The sequence below is a fragment of the Papaver somniferum genome, chromosome 4, assembly GCF_003573695.1.
Source record: "Papaver somniferum cultivar HN1 chromosome 4, ASM357369v1, whole genome shotgun sequence".
Classification (NCBI taxonomy): domain Eukaryota; kingdom Viridiplantae; phylum Streptophyta; class Magnoliopsida; order Ranunculales; family Papaveraceae; genus Papaver; species Papaver somniferum.
In genome coordinates, this window is record NC_039361.1 from 103,157,263 (window position 1) to 103,179,829 (window position 22,567).

At 35.3% G+C, this 22,567-nt stretch overlaps 1 long non-coding RNA gene and 1 pseudogene across 1 annotated transcript; one reads left to right on the top strand and one right to left on the bottom strand.

The window, feature by feature from the left end:
* The first annotated feature begins 5,586 nt into the window (after nt 1-5,586).
* LOC113276216 lies at nt 5,587-6,716 on the top strand. Its single transcript, XR_003324171.1, has 3 exons — nt 5,587-5,765; nt 5,909-5,994; nt 6,584-6,716. It is a non-coding gene; the product is annotated as an uncharacterized LOC113276216 (long non-coding RNA).
* Nucleotides 6,717-8,593: 1,877 nt separating this feature from the next.
* On the bottom strand, nt 8,594-13,033 carry LOC113272898 (annotated as a pseudogene).
* Between the last annotated feature and the right edge of the window lie 9,534 nt (nt 13,034-22,567).

Consider the following 22,567-nt stretch of genomic DNA (forward strand, 5'->3'; position numbering starts at 1 on the left):
AAAGTGCCTTTATGGTTATGTCAAAGTCTGTATGAGTCAATTTTCAACATTTCATCGTCGGAATCAATATGGATGCAACAATCCAAATTAATACTATAGTGATTTACATTTCACTAAATTGACTCATTAGTTTCTCTTAAGTATGTTTCCTTCTAAATACATTAGAAACTATAAAAGATGCAATCAATTACATTCTCATCACTGTGAGTTTCCATATGATATCCATTTGCATGGGTTTCTTTGGAATTTAACAAGGTGTGAATATCTCTCGGTACATGTAGAGATTTTGTGACGTCTTTGTTCTATCATGAATTTTTTTTTGAGAAGTTCTTCGCACAATGATCCAATCATCGTAGTCACATTATAAGGAGTTAGTTCAACAACTAGTGTATATTCCTTCAATTAGTGGGAGAAAAACCACCATCAGTTAGACATTGAGTCTTGGGAGATTTAATAAGTGGTGTGGCCTTATTTCCTAACAAAAGTGAGATTCAACTCAACTACTTTAGAGTGAATATATATTACGTCTCACCCAATATATCTCAAGTGCTTTAGATAATTTGTGTCTCGTGGGAATGATATACTTTTCATTCCATAAGCGCATACATTGGATCTAGTTCAAATTAATAGTCAATTGGCCAGGCAAAGTTCTTCTTGTCATTAAAGTTGATGTCCAAAATATGACCTTCCTCTAAAATACAGTGAGTTTGTGGTTCTTTAAAACTCCCTACATAGATGGCAATTGGTTGTTGTTATGATACCCGCATTACATTGCTTGTATCAATACCTATAACAAGGTTCATTTCCAACTCTTTCATTTTTGATGGGAGCTAGAAGTACATTTTAGCTCAATCCAATGTTCGGTTGAAACCTGTACTTTGGTGTCATTACTACTGAGGAAAAAAGTACATATTTGTCTCATGAAATATATATGTCCCTTTTTTTATGCTTCACATGAGTCACTACACCTCACCCTCATTGCTCAGGGTTTTTTCGTTTTCAATTTTGCTACAATTAGCTTAGCAAGAGAATCTCACTTTGCATATCAACCACTTACTTTACGTTGAATAACTAACTAAAGATAGTGAATCTCTTATTGGCATACTTCAAGATATACTGGTTTGTTCGTATCATGAATGAAGTAGAAAAATAGAAAAAATAATAATTTCTGATTCACATCACCTTTTGTGAGTTCTTCCACAAAGTTGGGATGCATATGCTTAGAAACATAAGGGCATATATATATCAATACTTTAGACGGTGCGTTGTCTTGAAAATAAGGTTTTGTGAAGGAATATATTTCTTCTCGCAAAGAAATGATTTTCACATCAAAAATACAATAATGGTGCTCAAATACTTCTGAGTCCAAAATGTCATTTCTTAGTCGAGTTGGATCCAACTGTAAAAGACAAGAGTTATGGCCATTAGTGTGACTAATTCCGATGCCATATTCCCGAGACCGAATTTCTTAATGATCAAAAATTGGATTTTTGTAACCCAATTACTTGATGCTCTGAAGGTGAATCGGCCAAGTCAAAATCCAACCAATGATCGTTACCGTATTAACAATTTCAATACTTCATAACCCATTATCATATGTTACGAGAATTTGCAAACACACAATACGAAACGTGTAAAAGTATACAACATACATTGCAAAAATGTATAGGAGACGAAAGTCGGACATTACAATTAATCAAATGACAGTAAAAGAAAAAATAAACACAAATTCATACATATATACAGAGCGCTAGAAACAGATCAATTATTTTATTATCAAATCTTAAAAACATATTAAGAAAATCAAATGGTGAAGAAACTATATAAACTGAACAGTGACAAACTACGGAAACCGAAATAATCTTCTTTTACAGAGACATGGGTGCAGTAAAAGATATGTTACAATCATCATAGAATAAAACAAAAAAAAACAAAAAATCTTTCGATGATTATCAAAATTTGGAGTGGAAAAACATACCGCACTTTGAGATATACATAAGACTAACTCATAGCAATTTGTTACAATCATGATTATTCCGAATACATAAGACATATATCCATGTATATCGAGCAGTACAAAGTCAGGCATCTTCATGGTTAATTAACTATATACAAAGGAGCCTAAGTTAACTAGCAAAGACACGGAATAAAGAGCCACATGCATAATACCAAATATACATATCACATGGATTAGCAATGGCATATGACATACATCATGACATGTGACAATTAAAAACAAAATCAAAACTTGGCCGACAAAAGAAAACGACATGTGACAATTTAATCAACACCAAACGCATCCGGGCAAATATGATTGAGATCTGATGTTATTAAAAAAAAAAAGATATTTTGTAAAAGGATCGTAATTTTAATGCCTAATTAGAGTCTCGGTGGAAGAAGATGCACTTGATGCAATAGCATCGTAGACTATTTGACCGTCTGTTTTTTTACTAAAATACCCTCGTTAAATAATCATATGACATTCTATCTCCACACCAGTCTGACACTTAACCAAGTTATTTATACATTTCATCGAACACTTTATGGACAGAAAATGGTGTAATCGAGAAAAAGATCCTGTTAAATTTGTAGGTGAGACTAGGAAATTTCATCCATTTACAGAAAGCTAAAATGCCTGGTATTGGGTTCAATTTCCTTCCCTCTGCCTCTAGTTAATTCTTCTTTCCTCAAACCCAAATTTCCTATGTTATTATCGAACTATTGTACTCTTAATTTGATCTAATCTTCACATCCTCTTGAATTAATTCTTAACTATCTTTTTGTAATCTTTTGTTCTGTTATTTTATTTATTTATTTATTTTTTGTATTTGCTAGTACTTGATTATTAGGTTAGAAATCTTGAGAATTAGGATGGGTGATTCTTAAATTCCCTAGCTGAATTCTCTTGATGCTACACGGTTGTGTTTTATATGGGTGTAGTTTCCATTAAGAATATAGACTTCGTGGAGGAATTAGGAGAATCCACGGTCAAATGGAAAGGGGCGAGAGATGAAACATTTCTAAATATCAATTGGGTTAAAACAAGAGATAGGTATAGAGATGGAGAAAGAGAAGAACTTCTTATTGATAAAGAGGTATTAAAAATTATATAATACAACGTTCTTTATATATAGGGAAGGGAAAACCTAACCGTCTAATATACCATACATCCATGGACCACATGCCTATAACATAAATTGATTTTTTTTATAAAAATAAATAGAATAAAAGGGATAATCATGATTTAATCACTTGGGTAGCTAGAATCTTTCATTTCCAGCAAACTCTTCTTGCATAACTGAAAACACATATTCACAAAATGCCTTACTTCGGTACATATTTTCAGAATAACTTATACAAGTAAAAACATTTTGAAGTGCTTCTAGTATCCAAACAATTTGTTACCACTTCTGCTGCCTCAGTATCTGACTCGTTGGACACTTCTGACTCGGTATGGCTGGAGTCAGGTATGAGAAATGCCTAAGCCTAAGCCTCCTCGACGCAGCCAACCTCTGAGTCGAGTGAAATGCTTAAGCCTCCTCGGTCAGTTAAAATTTAAACGCAATTTTTTCTTCGTTTTTTTTTCATCTTCAGAGGGAAAGAACCCAAAACCTTAAAGAAATTCTTAAGATGTTCAGTACTGGGATGATGCTGGACCAATCTAGAGCTTGAAAAATCCATATATCAAAGATCAAAAGACAGGTATCTTGTGGAATTTTCTTTTTCTCTTTTAAGATTTGAGTTTCTGAGGTTTTCCATCTATTTTTGTGGAATTCATTTCTAGGGATATTGCATAGTATAACTGTAATGTGTTCAATATTAATTTAACGATGGATTATAAAATCTATGTGCATGATAAAAATGTTTAGGATTTTTACTTTGTTGTGCAATATGAGCAGTTGTTACTTGTTAGGGTTTAGATAGTTTTTAGGGGTTATTGTATAGGATAATAGATTGTAACTGAACATAAAAACCTTCTCTCTGAATCTTATTTCTTATCATTTTATTGGAGTTTGGTATGATATTTAGGTTTGGTGGGGGTGTTTTCAGTAAGGTTTATCTCTTATCCTTGTATGGTTGATTGTTTGTTTGCTGATGTTGAGTAATCCATGACATGAGTTCTGTTTGTGAAGTCTTAAATTATGTTGATTAGGTTGTTAAATTCAACAATGGAGTAGCGACAATGAAATTGGCAAAATAACTGACTGATTTTTCTATTTTGCTTTGGATTCAGTTTGCTATATTATATTATAATATATGTATCTTATATTGTTTTGGAGCATGAGAAGGCATGGACAACCTCAATGATTAGTACAATACTTCTTATATTGATAAAAGATTTGACATGATTTTTTGTGATGCCTACTCTGTGAGCTAGAAATGAGGTTTAACAATACGGATCAACTCGTGTATATGTTCTAAGATTTTTGTACTCTTGTGATATTCTCTTGAGTTCTTCCAGGAATTTCATCATTACTTATCGAGCTGTTTTCCGTGGGACATGCTGTTTCGTGTATATTTTTCTTCTTGTTATTAGAATGGAGATTCTGCCTTTTGGGTTTAATTTTCAAATTAAACCCATGAAACACTGAATCCAATATTCTAAGCCAAACCAATTTCTTAAGTATACCCGGTGAATTCTCCTACAGCTGCCTGGTTTAATTTTAATTGTGATGTTGTTTGGAATGATACTACTAATCACGGTGGAATGGTTGTTTTGCTTTTAGATAAGATGATATTTCTTTGCTGCCTGATAGCATCTTCACCTTTTTTTTCAGGAGGGGAAAGGATGCGGAAAGGGAAGGAAGTCTGGGACTGCTATGCAACCAGAAGACCTCAAGACAATATAATAAAGGCAAGTTGCGATAGGACTTCTTTATGAATGTTCAACAGCCTGTTGTCATAAATAAGGCCAAACCAGTTCAAAATAAAATAAAATAACGCTAAACTCGTGCATCCCATGCCTGATGTTTGACAGCATGTGGTTTTGACTATAGGCTTAGTCTGTTATTAGCAGCTTGAGATTAGACTTCAGAGCTGCGGATCTAGTATGTCTTATGTATGCGGACCCTACACAAAGTTGCCTAGTATTTCATAATCATATTTAGAATGAGACGTACTGTAGTTTGGACTCTGGTATGTCACTGTAAATATAGAGATAGGAATACTTAATAATTACTGTACTAATCATGTTGTAGAAAACCTTCATTCTTAGCAAGTACGCCAAAGATAAAATTGAAGTTGCTGAAACTGGTAACCAAATGAGGGTGATGGTTATACCAATTTCTGAGTTGCTTGCTGCTGAGGTTGGGCCATTTCTCCTTTTTACGTGCACGTATTTGCATCTAGTATACAGACTGAGCTCTGTCTAGCTATTAGAATAGGGCAGGGCTAGTAAGGTAGGTGATAATTAAAACTGATCTTGATACTGATTTATGGTGTTTGTATAAGTAGTCTAGCTTTTCATTATGGTATGTGCAGCGTGATAGTTAGTTATACAGTGTCGATGTTAATTGTATTGTTTGATTGAGTGTTTTGATTGACTTAATAAGGGATTTGGTCTTGTGGGAAACAATGTGTAGGGATGCTATTGAGTATGAAAAAAAGACGCATGCTGAAGCCTTGAATGTAAGCAACTGTTGGAGAAAAGCATGAATGAATTGACTCACGTGATTGAGAAACAATGTTCTTAGCTCACTGATGCGAAAAGAGAGCTCAAGCGGCAGATGCAGCTAATGCTTTTGTGGTGGTTGCTCCAAACCCAGGTACTTGATGTTTTGAAGTCTAGACTGAAGGTTGTTTGCTTTGGGGGTTTTCGAAATGTTGACAATAGACTTAGGTGGATCGTGTCCATTTACTTTAATTTGAACTGTTGAGGGAAAGTTATATTTAATATGAATCATTTCAGGTCCTGTATATGCTGGAAACTATATATGGAACTCCTCAGATGGGATATGTGGGAGTTGAACCAATCATTATATCATGCATCTGATGGTATGTGTTTATTTTCATGTTTTAACTATATTTTGTGGTTTCACAATAGTTCCATCCTGTGAATCATTACGGACAAATGCTGGCATTAATTGATGAAGTTATAATATTTAGTTATCCATGTAAACCATTCATGCTGGATAATTAGAACCACATACATTATGTTAGAGCTTCCAACCTTGTCAAAAGTTGCGAGTTCTTACATTTTGGAAGATTGCAAGTTTTGAAGTAGTCCAGGTTTTTGCAAGATTTGACATGATTTTTTGTGATGCTATGCTGTGAGCTAGATCGTAGGTCTAACTCTATCGGATCGACTTGTGTATATATTCTTAAGATCTTTGTACTCCAGAGACATGCCGTTGGTTTCTTCCAGGAGAGCTGTTTTCTGTGGGAAGTGCTGTTTTGTGTATACTTTTCTTCTTTCAAAGTTGTTAGCATGGACATACTGCTTTTTATGTTTAAAGATAAAAATTAAACAAATGAACCCACTGTATCCAAAATTCTGCAAATTCTTGGTGAATTCTCCCGGAGTTGCTTGGTTAAATTTAATTGTGATTAATCATGGTCGAATGGTTGTTTTGCTTTTGTTCAGATAGAGGATATTCTTTGCCGCCTCCCGCCTGGTTTATTGAGCATCTTCACCTGTTTTTCAGAAGGGGAAAGGGTGCGGAAAGGGAAGGAAATCTCAGACTGCTGGTCGACCAAACCTCAAGACAATAATAAAGGCAAGTTGCAATAGGACTTCTTTAGAAATGTTCAACAGCCTGTTGTCATATATAAGGCTTAACTCTTACATCTAATGCCCGATGTTTGAAAGCACGTGGTTTTGATTTTAGGCTAAATCTGTTATAGCAGCTTGACATTAAACTTCAGAACTGCAGATAAAGTATGTCGTATCTACGCGGACCCTAGGCAATAGTTGCCTAGTATTTCCTAATCATATTTAGAATAGAATGAGGTAGTTTGGGCTCTGGTATGTCAGTATAGCGTTTAGCAACCTAATAATGTTGGAATAGCAGTTGCAGTGACAACCATTGCTGTACTAGTCATGGCTGTCACTGCAACTGCTATTCCAACACCATAGTCCTTCAGGAGAAGATAACATCCCCTTTCAGATCATCAGTGGAAGAATTTATTCGATGAACGTAGTAAATTCAGTGATGATTGAGTCAAGTTTTTGAAAAAAGTTCGCTCTTGTATGAGTTATTTCAGCTCTTCCATATTCTCCTTGGAGTGTAAGCAATTTTAACCCTTGTAGTTCTTTGCTTTGCATTTTAAGATAGTGCTTATAATGGATTCTGTCTTGCTATTAGAAATTTCATGATGCTTGTAGGGAATATAAGAAACTTTCAGTGAAGACATTTAGTGATTAACATGAAGCTATTTCATTCTTGAATATTATAGTCCAGAAAGAGAAAATGGAATTACCGTTCTTTGATATAATCTTAAGTTTCTACTGTTTTTTATTAGACTCGTTAAGACTGAGTAGGAACAGCTTTGTTGTCTAGGAGTCTGGTTTCCCGCTCCTTAATGACCTGCCTTCTTGTTGTGGGAGTTGTGAATCACTCTTTGTGGCAAGCAGCTATGCGCTTCACACGTCTTCGAGATGTGGTTCAATTCTTATAAAATGATAACACAGCCAATTCAAAATAAAATTGGAAATAAAGCTGCAGAGTTGGATTAGTGGTTGGTCACTAAGTGTTGGTTCCATTTTCTATATATGAAACTGTCTAACTTAGATTAATTCAATGAGATATGTGAATGAGCTTTGGTACAACAAACCTCGTAAATCTGAGCTAAGGAAGTCACTGTTCAATGGTGTAGTATGTCGTTTATCCTGATTATATAGATTGTATTGAGCATTAGGAGCAAGAGGACCATACTCTTGTGAACAATACAGCTAGTGTCATTTTCAATTGTTAGATTGTGTGCTGGCAATTAAGAAACCTTACTTTTGTTGCTGGTAATGATAATGTTATAATCCTGTCTTTAGATGGCAATTTTCTCTGTTTTACTTACCTTTGTATCTCTATCTTTCTGCAGTTGTGACCTGAGCAGCACTCGAAAAGAAAGAAAGATCACCAATAGTAGTTATGTCATGGTTCCAATCTGTGTACCTTCCAGTCGGCTTCTCTCTAACCAAGCATTTAGTCGTGGTCACGAGATCTGAATCATTCTTGCTGGAAACAAGGCCAATGTTCCGGACTAGTAATTCACCTTGTTTTTGTATCAATTCCAGAAACATTGTCATTGTCAAATCATTCATCATCTCCACCTTTTGTGTGTATATTGTATATATTGAAACCTTCCTTCCTGTAACTTACATAGGATTGATAGCATTTATGAATGTAATTGAGCTTGGTGTAATAGGCCACTTTGCTTGGCCTCTCAACAAGTAACTTCTTTTTGTGCATGAGGGTATTTTGTGTCAAAAAATAATAATTCAGTCAGCTAAATCAGATGTCGGAAAACAAACACATCTACAGAGTCAGATCTTAGTGAACATCTACACATATCGCCATTGGTGATTAAGCTGATGATATATCTTTGCATTCAACACCAAGTACAAAAGGTTAAAACCTGAAAACAGGTTCACCTTCTCTTATCAAAATACCTCATTTAGATTCATAAATGCTATTAGTCACAAAATTACACATCCAACTAACTAGAAGAGCTGAAAAACAATTCAATAAAGAGCCCCACAGAAGATTAAAACTGAAGGGCTCAGATTACATATTCTCCCATTTCTTAACTACCTCATCTAGAATAAACCTGCCTAAGTTGATGCCCAATGAAAGGATTGAATCTTGACATTAGAAATGATAGCTTCTGCACTTTACCATTAAAGGGGCGCTGGTTTATTTCCATCCAAAATTTCCAGAAAATACATGTCGGAAGTCTCTTCCAAATTTCTTTCCCAGACTAGATAGCCCAGAGAAACATCCAGACTCATGACAGACACTGGAATAGCTTCATTTTTTCTTGCACACGATCTGAAATGAGACAGAAATTTATAAGCGAAATTGCAATGTAAGAACGGATGATTAATCTCCTCTTCGGACTGCCCATGCAAAATGCAACCACTGACAACCAGAGTCCCATTAGTAGAAATAAAGCTGAGCCTCTCCTCTGCAAGTTCGACTGTGTTGGAAGATCATTTAGGATAGCTTGCCATAGCAAAAAACTATGCTTAAATGGCCAGTAGACTGACCAAACTCCTTCCCTGGGGAATAAGGAATCAGAACCAATTTCTTTGGCCTGACCTGCATAAGCTGAAATCACCGAGAAAGCACGACTTTTGTGGCCAGTCCATACCAGGCCATCCTCCTCCCCCAAGAGCAGTTTAATAGTCTCCAAGAGGAGCAGTAACACCATCAGTTCCTGAATTTCGCCCTCATGAAGTGCCTCTATCTCAGCCTCATCCAAAACTCTAGCTTCAGCAATCAAGATATTTTACTGAAGTCAAGGCACACTACAATGGAGAAATAGCAGCTAGAATACCACAAGAGCACCCTTTGGCTTCCCAAAGACGAATGGTATTGCCTTTTCTAATCTTGAACTGCACCATTCCAAGGAAAATATCAGCAACAAAATTGATATGCCTCCACACACTAACACCATAAGGGTCATTGGCTCTCTGGTTCACCAAATAGAGTTTCTATTCCCTTACTTTTCCTTGATAATTTTGGCCCATAGAGCATCTTTTTCCTAGCCAAATCTCCACCACCATATCAGTAGAAGCGCAAACACCTAAACCACCTTTAGAACTTGGTTTATAAACAGTCTTCCTACCAACCCAATGGTGCTTCTTACCACCCTTTGCATCGTTCCACAGGGCCACAAGAAATTACAAATAGTTGGCTCAATTTGCTTGATAATTTTGAGGGGCAAGAAGAGAGAGAAATAATACACAGGCAAACCCAAAAGCACATTTTTAATGAGAGTGAGGTTACCTACTTTAGTCAGAAGCCCTCTTTTCCAGGTAGACAATGTGGCTTTAATAATTTCAGTCACCTTATCCCACTTGCTCGTAGCTCTTGATTTTGCACCTAAAGGAAGACCAAGATACATGGAGGGGAAAACAACCCATTACATCAATTAACGAGTCCACTGAAGGCACATCTTCCTCCTTGAAAACCCCACCATCATACAGAACTCTATTTCTGGTAAACGATAATTCCCTCATAGTTATAAAGACAGCTAACTATAACCATACCTCTTTAAGTGCTTTACTTTTATGACTTGGAAAATCCAGCCCATGAGAAAAGGATTTGGGATGAAAAATGCCTCCAAAGCCAAGACCAAATCAACTCACTGTATGAACTGTACCAGAGAATATGATCCAAATTTCCCTCAGAATTCTTACAGAAACAACATCTTGGGACCAACTTGACGCCTCTTGTTTCCATAGCATCATCTGAAGCACAAATTACTCTGACTAATTTCCAAACATTACTTGAAAGGGATGGATGAATAGTTGCTTGCCCCACCTTTTTAGCCCAATTCAAAACTGGATGCTTCTCCCTGATGAAATGAAGAGCAGAAGATACTGAAAATTTTTCCAGCAATTGATCCACTCCAGATCATCTTGTCTTCACCACCATTTACAACTGGAATCTCATGGATAATGGAATAATTCAACATATCCACAGGAATTTCCCACTCACCATTAACAAGAAGATCTGCTACCTTCGGGTTTTTATGTTGTTGAATATAAGAGAGACTGTAATGCAACTTCTTTTATCCACACATCCTTCCAAACTGAAATATCTTTTCCCATTTCCCACTAATCATCTGACACCTATTGTTAAATCATCCATTAACCATTTCAATCTTGGCCAAAATCGAGGTTTGCTTATAATATTAGATCCATTCACCACTTCTGGATTTAAACTGTGCTTGAAAAAACTGAGCCCATTCATCTTTACCAGTCTGCATAACATGATGCTCCACTGCCGACGCTAACAAGATCATCACCAACAACATTAACTGTGCTACGAACAAGGAGGTGCTTGCTGACAGAGTTTGTCACATGCTTCCATAAACCAAGACGCAAATCAAGTAGCGCCGCCACCTCAAAATGTTGCTTGACAGGACATCCCTGAGAACGCCAACAAAATGTTTATAGACAAACATAGAACTGGTCACCCCTTGGGGACGGGGTTCTCCCTGCCGTCTTCTTCTTCATCCACATGCATGTTTTAGTATCAAAACTGTAAAGGTCTCCTAAAATTTTTTCACCATCATCGAGACCATTGAATCGGAATGACAAGAAGATGGTAGTTCCTCCTGGATGCTTACCTCACTCCACTGCAGTTTTTCTACATCCAAAACATGCATGGTAGAATATATTGTTTCATTATTAAGACCACCAAATACATATATATTTGAACCTACAACTGCAGCTGCAGGACGGCGCCTGTGTAACATAATTTAAATCAAATAAAAGTGAATGAGGAACAACTGTTGAATTGAAAGGTGGAAGGAAATATGAGACGGTATAGTAATTGGTAAATGTTTAAAGTTCAAAAGGCTTTCAGACATATTCCTGAGACGGTGAACTGGTTACTAAACGAAAAACAGTCTAATATCTTATTGAGGCAGAATTTGTTGCAAGAAAGTATGCTATTACTGAATCTTATGACAACAAAAGTATTAAAAGTCACCTTGGGTGGAACATAGTGCCTGTACACTCCAGCAATCTCCATTCGCTCTTAGCTGTATTTAAGACCCACATCTCATTAGAATTTTCACAGGATCTTCCCTTCCTCCGACAACAAAAATACATTCCACAACTACCAAACATGTGTGGCCCAAGCGTGGGAAAGGATACCCATCAATATTTACTGCCTTCAGAGTACCTGTTTTGGGTATCCGGAATTAGAGTATCGTTTCTTCGATCATGTCTTCCTACACCACCCAAACCACCAAATACCAGAAAGGTGTATGTCATTTAAAGTACACATTGAGTAACCCCATACAAAAGCTTGTCAACTGGTTCTCCAGTAATTGTCTTCTTGGAAACAGATATACAGCAAGGAGTATCTCTCGGTAACCCTGCCAAAGAAAAAAAAAAGGATTTAGACACACTAGTTGAGCAAAGCTGATATAATACAGATAGATGAGTGGCATTTTAGAGTTTAAAGTCATCGCCAGAGTTATAGGAAAATTTACACCACAGAAATATGATATTTTACTGGTCCACAAAAGTAAGTTCCTAATCCTCTCAACTAGCATGTTCCAGACTTAGATTCTTCTCTAAATTACAGGCATTTCAGGCATCTTGTTTCACGATCAAAAAAACTATATGGAAACAACAAAATAAGCATGCATTATAGACAGTAACCATTCCAAACCATAAACACCACTTAGATTTATGTTTTGTACGAGGACAATTAAAAACCATAAAGTTCTTCTTCATAGCAGAGAACAATTGCACCAGATTGTACATTATATGCTGGGCTGGGTCTGCAAAGTGGTGCAAAGGTTGGACAGTTTCCATGGGCATACATGTTACTTGAAGTTTAACGTTATTCTAGGAATACAATCTAACAATTAAAAACCATAAAGTTCTTCTTCATAGCAGAGAACAATTGCACCAGATTGTACATTATATGCTGGGCTGGGTCTGCAAAGTTGTGCAAAGGTTGGACAGTTTCCATGGGCATACATGTTACTTGAAGTTTAACGTTATTCTAGGAATACAATCTAACATCGAATAAATTTTCATCTTCATATATAATTAATATGAAGCTCTTTTCCACCTAGTTATTTTCGTAATAAATCAATCCTAGCAATTCAAAGCACCTCAAAATTCATAATACATAAATTCAAGCAAAAATGATTTTTTTTTTTCGTGTACTAATATAGTTACCTGAATGATAATCAAGTTCTGCTTGGCACCACCATCAACTATCAATTCAGCCGACTCAAAATTCTCAAATTTCCTTTCCAGGAAAATTACGAAAAAGAAAGAGCTCTTGAATACACAGCTTGGAGGCAGCCTTGCTGTTGATTTTATATCAGATGAGATACTCTCCATGGTGTTGAAGTTGCCATGCCATTAAGAAACTTAACAACCACCTGGCAATTGCCTTCAACAATCACATTTTGCCAATTCTTGATATCAGCTGGCCTGAGAAGGCATGAAGGAGAGCTTGAGATTCTGCAACTAGAGGGATAGTGGAGGTAGAAATCCAAGTGCCAGCTCCAACAAAATTGCAATTACTATCTCTTGCAACAGCAGCTAGATAAGAATTAGTTCTTCCAACTGCAGCATCCACATTTATTTTGATATGAGAAGGAGAAGCAGTTGTCCATTGAGAAGGAACTGATTTGTTCTGTGGCATAGACTGACTAGAGCTGATGGTACTGTTATCTGAATCTTCAGTGTTTTTATAAGAGTTAAACCAAAATAAGCCATCTTTAATGATTGAGTTAAAATTAATTGGAATCTGGTCGAAAACATATCGGTTCCTTGCTTTTCATAAAGCCACCACATGCTAGCCCCCATGCTGAAAATGCGATCCTGGTCTCTTTTTGTAGCCAATATTGACAGCAAGCTCTTACTGAATGCCTTTGTAGGAATGAAGTACTAATGTTGAGAGGGGAAGCAAACAATAGAGCTTGAGTGACTGGGCACTAAATGAACAAGTAGCTTGTTGTCTCTTCAGCTGACTGACATAGATGGCATTCCCTTGGACCTCCATCAATATACTTTCCCACTTTAGCCGATACACCAATACCATCACGCAACACGCTACACATAAACATATGAATCTTAGGAGCAATAGGTTTGGATTTCCAGAAGGACTTCCAAGGGAAATTATGATCATTAGTTGAAGAAGACTCATCACTATCGAATGCAAGCAACTTCTGGTAAGATTGGGGAGTGAAGTTCCCAAGTGGTGTTAGAATCCAGATGAACTTTATCCTCCTTGTTGATGTGAATATCCATAATATGATCAAAACTTTCGAACCGACTGAACATTCCACCTGCCCTCTTCTTCAATTACTAAATCAGTAACTTTGTTGATGCGCCATTCTGACTCTTGGTTCAAATCCTAGAATAGATGGGATCCAAGGATCAGACCAGACATTGATCGATTTACCATCCCAGACAACATACAACCTGTTGTCTACTGTTAAGGATAGCTTCCCAAGTTGCACAGCATTTTAGAGGCATATTTGTGCTCCAGAAACAAGTATTCATTAGGTATTTTGCTTCTAAAGAATTGGGCTCCGAGAGGAATCTCCATCCAATTTGGCTACTAATGCTTTGTTCAGGCGCTCAAGAGAACAAAGTCCTAATCCACCACCATTTCCAATTCAAAAAATGCATCTTCTTCTAATCTCTTGAATGTCCCCACCAAAAATTCCTGATAGCTTATAGAGAGTGGCTTATTCATTACCACAATATTGATTACACAGAAACTTACTCTCCAAAACCAGTAAAACCCATCAATGCTCTTTCTAGTAAGTTTCATTTTATCATTAGCAATCTTAACAAGAAACCTAAAATCTTTCCAATTGAACACTTCTAACCTAATTGAACATCTAATAGCGATAACAATTACACGTTTTTGAATACTAGTAATACCTGATTCACTAAACCCACAAGATATCGCCATTGATTGAGCTGATGATATATCTTCCTTTACATTCAACATCAAGTATAAAAGGTTCAAACCTGAAAATAACTTCATTTTTCTTATTCTTGAGCACTAGTTGTTGATCTGGAAAGAAGAGAAGAATAATAAACGAGTCTGGATCAACTGATTCATGGATTAGAACCCATTAACCTCCTCTAGCTTTATTCTTACTGGTGTTGGTAATTGTGGGAGAGGATTGAAATACCACCAGAATAAGAACTGGTAACTGGTACTGAAGCAGGAAGGATATAAATTTAAGGTTTCAATTTTACAAGAAAACAGGCCAAAACAAATAAAGGCCAGAAAAAGAAAAAACAAAACCCGAAACAGCTTGGGATGGTTCATTAGAATTCGCTTTTTGACTTTTAAAAGTCCAAACATAAGAATTTAGAAGTTAGTTTGGGGATAAAATTTCAAAATGATTTCTAAAAATAAAAAAGTCAACTTTTTATGAAGTAAAACAGTTTTGTCTCTGACTTCTAAACTGATTTCTGTTTCTAGTATCCAAACGCGTATAAGAGTGTTGGGACCAGAAGGCATTGGGATACCAGAAGTAGAAATCAATCCCATAAGTCAAAAACAAAAATATTTTTATTTCACATAAAGTGATTTTTTTTTACCTCCAGAAGTGATTACCAAATACTTTTCCCAACTTAACTCTCATTTTAGTTTAGATGTTGAAAAGTTGTTTATAGGATTGTATCCATAAACTAACGAGATAAGAAAGCACCGAAAAAGGCCAAAACCGCAACGAATGCTACAAAGTTGTGTCTACTGAAAAGTAGTAGTAGAAACATGATCCAAACTTGGCTAGTATAGGTCTAGGCGGTCTTTGCCTCGTGGGTATTTATTGCATATTTGGGTGTTTTACTCACGGAAGGTGACATGGCTCTTATAAACCCGTGGGTATTCATCTCCAAAAGTGTATCAAGGATTTCTGGTGCATCGATGAGTCCGATTTTGGGCACACACTTCATTCGAGACTCATGGTTTCTCAATTTTGTCAATTGTTTCTTCTTTGAGTTAATAGTATGGTAGTTGATAATTAACTTAACCATCGCTTACCAATTGAATTTTAATGTGAGAACTACACTATGGATTTTAAGGTGCACAAAATTTTTGTCATGATTGTGTGCAATTAGAGTATGCAATCATCGTGCACCTGAACATGGCTCACTTGAAATATTGTCTTTGAGGTTTATGTGTTATGATTTGTTATATGCTAGAAAACTAGAAATAAGCCAAATTTGTATAAAACACACCACTGGTTCATTGGTGGTAACATATCTTGTTTTGATTGCTCATTCTCTTAATGAGTCGTGTTTTTTTGATTGACAAAAAGAATGATATAAAAATAAAATATCTATACACATGGAAGAACCTTGACCCTCAAACATAAAAGCAATATATCGAACAAAAGGAGCCCCAAAATTATACATCCATCTAACTAAAAAGATGCAAAAAAACTTATTAAGATCCCAACATAAAAGTAACAATTGAGGGGGTTTAAATAAAATATTCTCCCGTTTCTCAACTACCTCATCCGAGACGACAAAATATTCATGAACTATTTTGGTCTTGAGAGTTATTGAACTCTAACTTATGTTGAAAGTTCACTAACAACTTAACCATTGTTATTGGGCTAACCACTTAGTGCACAATGCTTATTTCAACTAATATGCAGTTCCATATTCTCCTCTGTAATTCAAGGAAAACTTTTCATATGCTTACATGATCATTCTATATGGATAAGTAAAGCTTGCTTGTTATCAAAGTATTTTGTAAACATGGAAACAAGTTACCAATCTTAACTTTGTTCTCAAGCTACCTATCCTTGTTTCATCATTATAAATAGAGGCCTTCATGCATAATAAAATCTCGATTGTGGCACTTTTGTGTCCTAGTTACGGCTAGATTCGTCCTCTAAAGACCTAGGTTTCTCTGTACAATTATATTAGTCTATTACTTTTAAAGTCTTCACTAAGAGATTCGTTGAAGCCAGGTCAAGCTACTTTTTTACTTGATAGTTCATATTGATTATTATAGTTCACGAACTATAAATCAAGGACAAGAAAGATAGAAATCACAATGTATTATTCGTCTCAGTCTTTGTGATTCCAAAAGATATATATTTAATCTCTCCTTTGATTTCTTTGGATTGTTTTTATGAGGTAGTAGTGATCTAGGATTCTCTTTGATAAAAGTGTCAGTATTCGAGATCCTTGAGGTTTGCAAGAGTTGTTCTATTGTAAATAGATTTCCAGACCTTGATTGAAACATATCTAAAGAAGATCAATAGTCTATCTGTTAGAGGCAAAACTGTTAAAACCTCTTCACTTAGGCTGAAACAACTCTTAGGGATGTAAATGACGTCAGCTAGGGGAATCGAATGCATAGGGTTGCGAATCAAGAGACATAAGGAGCATGACTGAAGCTGAATTGATAGATCGTAGGGTCGATCCGGCCTCAACTACATTCCATTCTAAAGTCTGATATTAGTAGGCTAGTGTCGGTAATGGTTTAATATAAGACATTTTTCAAGACTGATTGGGTCCCGTGGTTTTTATGAATGTTGAAGTTTTCCTCTTTAACAAAATCTCTAGTGTTTTAAGATTTATTTTTACGCATTATATTGTTTATCTTTATCTTTATAATAGAGATATATCACAAGTAGTACGTCAAACAATCTAGACAGTTTTTAAGCTCAAATTATACATAACCTAAAAGACTTTCTCTTGGGAATTCGTATCTTGATATAAAGATTACAAGACTTGTTCTTGTTGGAATTTAGTTTGTATATAGTTTCGTACATAATAGGTTGATTTTTGGATGTTGATTTGAACTCGGCCAAGTACAAGTTGTCTAAAATCACGTATAAAGATCTTTATTATTGATCTATACTTACTGATTGTAACAAGTTTGTTCATATAAGTTCCCAAACAAAAAAAATTGGTAATGTCCTAGTACCATATCCTTTTCAATATGGGCTATACTGATTTTAAGAAAGGTAATTGATTTATTAAAATTAAAAATTTTAAATTGGTCATGATAAAATGTTAGTCATGATATATTTTATTTAGTATATTGATTCTCGAGAAGTCATATGTTCAAGGATTTGGTCACTTCACTTGCGAAGATGTGTTGTTAATTTTTATATAATCATTTAAAAATCTAAGACGTATGTTATAGGTAGGAGTACTTATATTATCTAAGGAGTGGAAAATGGAAAATCATAACTGGATCATCAATTTACCGATGTGTCTTGTTGAAACCAACTGGTCACGTATCTTACTCAGCTTCTTAACTTGAAAATATCGGTTGAATTAATTATTAGGTAGTTTTATCTCCATTAGATAAACATGCATGATCAAAACTTGGACCTACACTAGTTTGTCTTAGTTCGATTTTGATTTCAGAAATAAATAATGAATTATATATATATATATATATATATCATATCTAGGTTATGTTGTTAAATGCGTTAAAGTTTTGCAAACAAGTTATCCTGAGCAAGATATTTCTTTTACTTCTATTATTCGAAAGGGTAATTGCTTTTGAGATATGGAAATGTTTGTTTGGAGAAGAAAAGTAGAAGAATAAGTTGATAACTTGTGTGTTATTTATTTTGTTTTTTCAAAAAGGGTATAAATAACTTGTGATGATTCTAATAATTTTATAATTAGAATTTTGGAAAAAAAATAAATAACAAAGAATTTTAGTTAAAAGAAAGAAAAAAAAAGTTCACTTCAATTATTTATTCTTTTTTCTGCATCCATTTACTAATGGTAACCTAATACCACTACTATCTCAGTAGTTGCAAACAGATAACCTCACTTGTTTTTTGTTAATTTCAGAAAGTGGTATCTCTGGTATAACTCTTAGAAAAGATGACAAATAGAAAGTTATACCAATCATAGAGGGTGATGCAATTGCATTACCCTCTGGTGTTGTTACATGGTGACTCAACAAACAAGATACTGATCTGGTGATTCTTTTCATGGGATACTTCTGAAGGCGCGAATTCACCGAATTTCCTCGCAAATTTTCTCAAACTGATGAAATCGCTACATTTACTGTTGCGTTTGTTCGGTCCACCTGGGATGTGAGAGAAGGCATTCCTATTGAGTATCCCGAAATCATCATGGTGAAAGTTGATAATAATATGCTCATGCTTCAAGCAGATGATGCTGGTAAAAATGAAGTAACAATCATATATGATTTTTGAGAATCCCTTTCTGAAAACTTTCAGTTCTTCCATGATGTTTACCCTTTTGAACATTATATATTAAGTGAACACTTTGGATGTGTAAATACAAATGATTAACTATTATAGGATTTTTATATATATATATATATATTGTTTCAGTGAAGCACATTATATTCTTATGTTGTCTTTAATTTTTTTTATAAAACCTCTATGCAAGAAAAATATTGAGTCAAAGTTGCTTCATCATAGAGGAAGATTGAGTCAACCTGGGTTGCGACAAAAAACCTAAGTAATCGTTAATGTGTTAAGTATGTTGTTGGGTTAACCTGGAGTTTACTTACATATATAATAATATTTCAAGTGTTTTTTCTTAACAAAATTCGGTGCAAATGCGGTGCTGTAATGTTTATAATTGTTTCAATTGCTTCCAGTTAAGAAAAATAATTGCAAGTCAATTTATTTTGGTGTGTATCTATTGTTTTTGTCTTAACAAAAATTACGGGGTCATTTGTATAGTCCATTTGATTCAAATGGTTTTTCTTTTCTTCGGTTTGTATATATTCAAATTGGAGGATTTGGTTATTCAAATTTAATCGAACGCCTTGACAAGAAAATCTAGTTAACTAACCTAGTGTTTGTCGTGTCTAAAGGGAAAGGTATGAGTTATTTTCTTGAATAATTAGAGCCTGATCGATGAGAGAAATAGAGTTAATTCTGATCTTTATTTTGATCTTGTCGAAACAAGTGATTGTACATACGCAATCAGTTAAACAATATAATTAAGTATCTTAGTCGATTTGTTGGACTATAAGGAAAATTGTTTCGGGAAATTGTTTCCTTGGTAACATATTAAAACTAAATTACTTTTGTAGTTTTGTTTTTAATATTGGTTATCTAAAATGGTATGTGAAACCTCCGTGCTTAACTCGTATATGTTGTACAAGTCTTATAGATTTTTAAGATCCTTTTGTTTTGTCCTTTGTTTGCTCGAACCTTTGTCATTTTTTTGACAAAAATGGGGAGAAATATATGGAGTAAACAAGTGATTTTTAATCACTAGAAAAGGTAAATTGTGCTTAAACGTTATATCTAACAAAAGAGTGAAGCATAGACTAAGGGGGAGAAACATATCATCATGTTGTGTAGTATTTCTGACTATAAAAGGGGAATAACAATGATGTTCATATTGAATTTTTACCTAGTTTACCTTTAGGAGGATTAACAGCTTTTGTATTCAAATGTCAACAACGACATCTATTTATTGAATATGCATGTTATTGTGCTGTTGAAACTTGGAATCAAGCGTATGAAGAATGAGTTATTTTGTAATTCTCCATATGTAAAAAGAGTTCTGTCACCAAAATTGACAAAGGGGGAGATTGTTAGAGCATAGCTCGGTTGAACCCACCAGGAGTTGGTATGTCAAGTTTGGATGTCATATTTTAGTATCAAAACTCATCTAGAGTCGCTCGATTAAATACTAGAGTCAACTTCATTTAGGTTAGACTAGAAAGTATAGGAATGTTAATGTTAGAGCATTGCTCGGTCGAACTCGCATGCGTTTCTATCTCAAGCATGTTTGTCAATGTTAGTGATCAAAACTATAAGTCTTGATTTCTATCCTATTAATAGATGTCTCAGACTAGGACATAGATAGTGTAGTTGAGCTTATATCTCTCGACGTTCATCTCTTGAAGAAGAAGAACTGCTAAGGGGAGCTTGTGGAACTTCTTCGACAAAAGGTATGTGGAGACTTGAACTCATATATCTCTTGGAAAGTATATTTCTATTATCTCCTATATTGAGACATAAGTCGTGTTACGATATAGTTTTCTCTATACACATTTGAGATTTCGAGCTAAGTATATCTCGCTTACATATTTCTCGAAATATGTGTTGGTAAGCTTTCGCTTCGACCAAGTTCATCTTATATTTTCTCGAGTAACATCTTACATGGTTTGTGTGATACAATCATTTGATGTATGCTTGGAATGTTTCGATGATGATTATTTCAATATCTTGAAAATTGCTTTGATGCTAATAGTGAGTGAAAACGACTATTGTCATTATAGAAGAATGTTTCAATGATTTAAATAAAGAGTTGATGATGTAACCATCTTTGGATATAAGCATATACAGTGTGTTCGCACATTAGTGTATAAATCCATAAACCGGAAGCCAAGAGTATGCATATGTGTGTATATGAAATTGGTGAAGGAGACAGGTTAAGTATGCGTACCCATACGCATACCGGCGGAAGTTCTCGAACCGGGAATTTCTGCTGAGTTTGATTTTTGACAAACTCTTAACTAGTCACCTTAAGTATGCGTACCCGTACGCATACTGGCGGAAGTTTTCGAACCGAAAATTTCTGCTGAGTTTGGAAATTTTACAAACTCAAAACCGGTTGCTTAAGTACGGATACCCGTACACATACTTAAGCTGGTTACTTTTTTAAATCGGTCAGTTCATGGACTTAAACATTTAAATCATAAGGAATGCAATCTTTGCAAACCGTGGCTATAATGTCCATGATTGATTCAAGTGAACCGTGTTTTCTAAACAATTGAACAACTTTTTAACTAGTTTCATTTGAGTCATTTGAACTAGCAATGGTTAAGATGAATAAGGTTGATGATAGGTGTCTAAAACACCTAATTTTGTATCTAGTTTTTATGCTTTCTTTGTTATTATCGTGTGAATTATGTATCTTATGTTTACTTTTGAGTTTATTAGGTGTAATGGAGTCATTATGAGCAAAAGAAAGAGAAAACGCCAATTTGGAGCGTAAAGCGCAAGAATGTCAATTCACATGCGAGCTATACTTGGAGCGGGCTAAGGTGCGCGTGAAGGAGGTGAAGAATGAAATGTCAGTTACTCAGAACTGACAAGTGAATTGAGTATTAGGCTGCCGGTTTTCTGAAAACGACAAGCCATATATGGACCTGGTAGCTCGTATCCAGCAGAGGGTGCCTTGAGTAATTCCCATTACCGCACTACCCTTAAAATTCAGAGAAGCCGTTTTTCTCATCATTTCTTTGGCTGCATCCTGAAATCAAGAGAGGCAGAGAAATTGAGCTGAGAAGTGAACAATTGAGGAAAAGATACGAACCAAGGACTGAAGATGGCTGTTCTCAGGAGATGGTGTATGAATCGAGAAGATGAAGAACCAAAGATGAGGAAGGAGTTCAAGTTAGGGTTTAGTTGGAAATTCAGAAAGAAAATAAGGTTTCTGAAACTGAAATCGAGTGGGTTTAGTTTGAATTGACCTCGGGTAGGTCTAATAGCATGGCTGTGAGTTGAATTAACCTTGGTCTGAGATAGAATAACGTTGGCAGTGATGCTGATAGTGTTTAGGAGTCTGTCAAGGTTGATTCTCGATTTCATGGAGTACTGAGATTGTATTTGAAGTACAAGAAGAATCAATTGCTTCCATGGGTATTGTGGGTGTTGCAAGTGAGTATATAAGGGTATTTGGTTTGTGGCTGTGTAGGTATACAAGCTAAATGGTGGTACTAAGAGTTAAAGAAAGAATGAGTTTATGAATCTGTAGCTTGAATTTGGAATTAGATGGCAATTGAGAAACACAGATGAAAAGGGGATCTGGTGAGTGATTTTGGTTGCTGCCGGAGCAATAAGAGATGGGTTTGTTCTGATTCAAAACAGGGAAGAGGAAGATCGAGAAATCATGGGAGACAAGAAGACTGTTGCTGGTTGT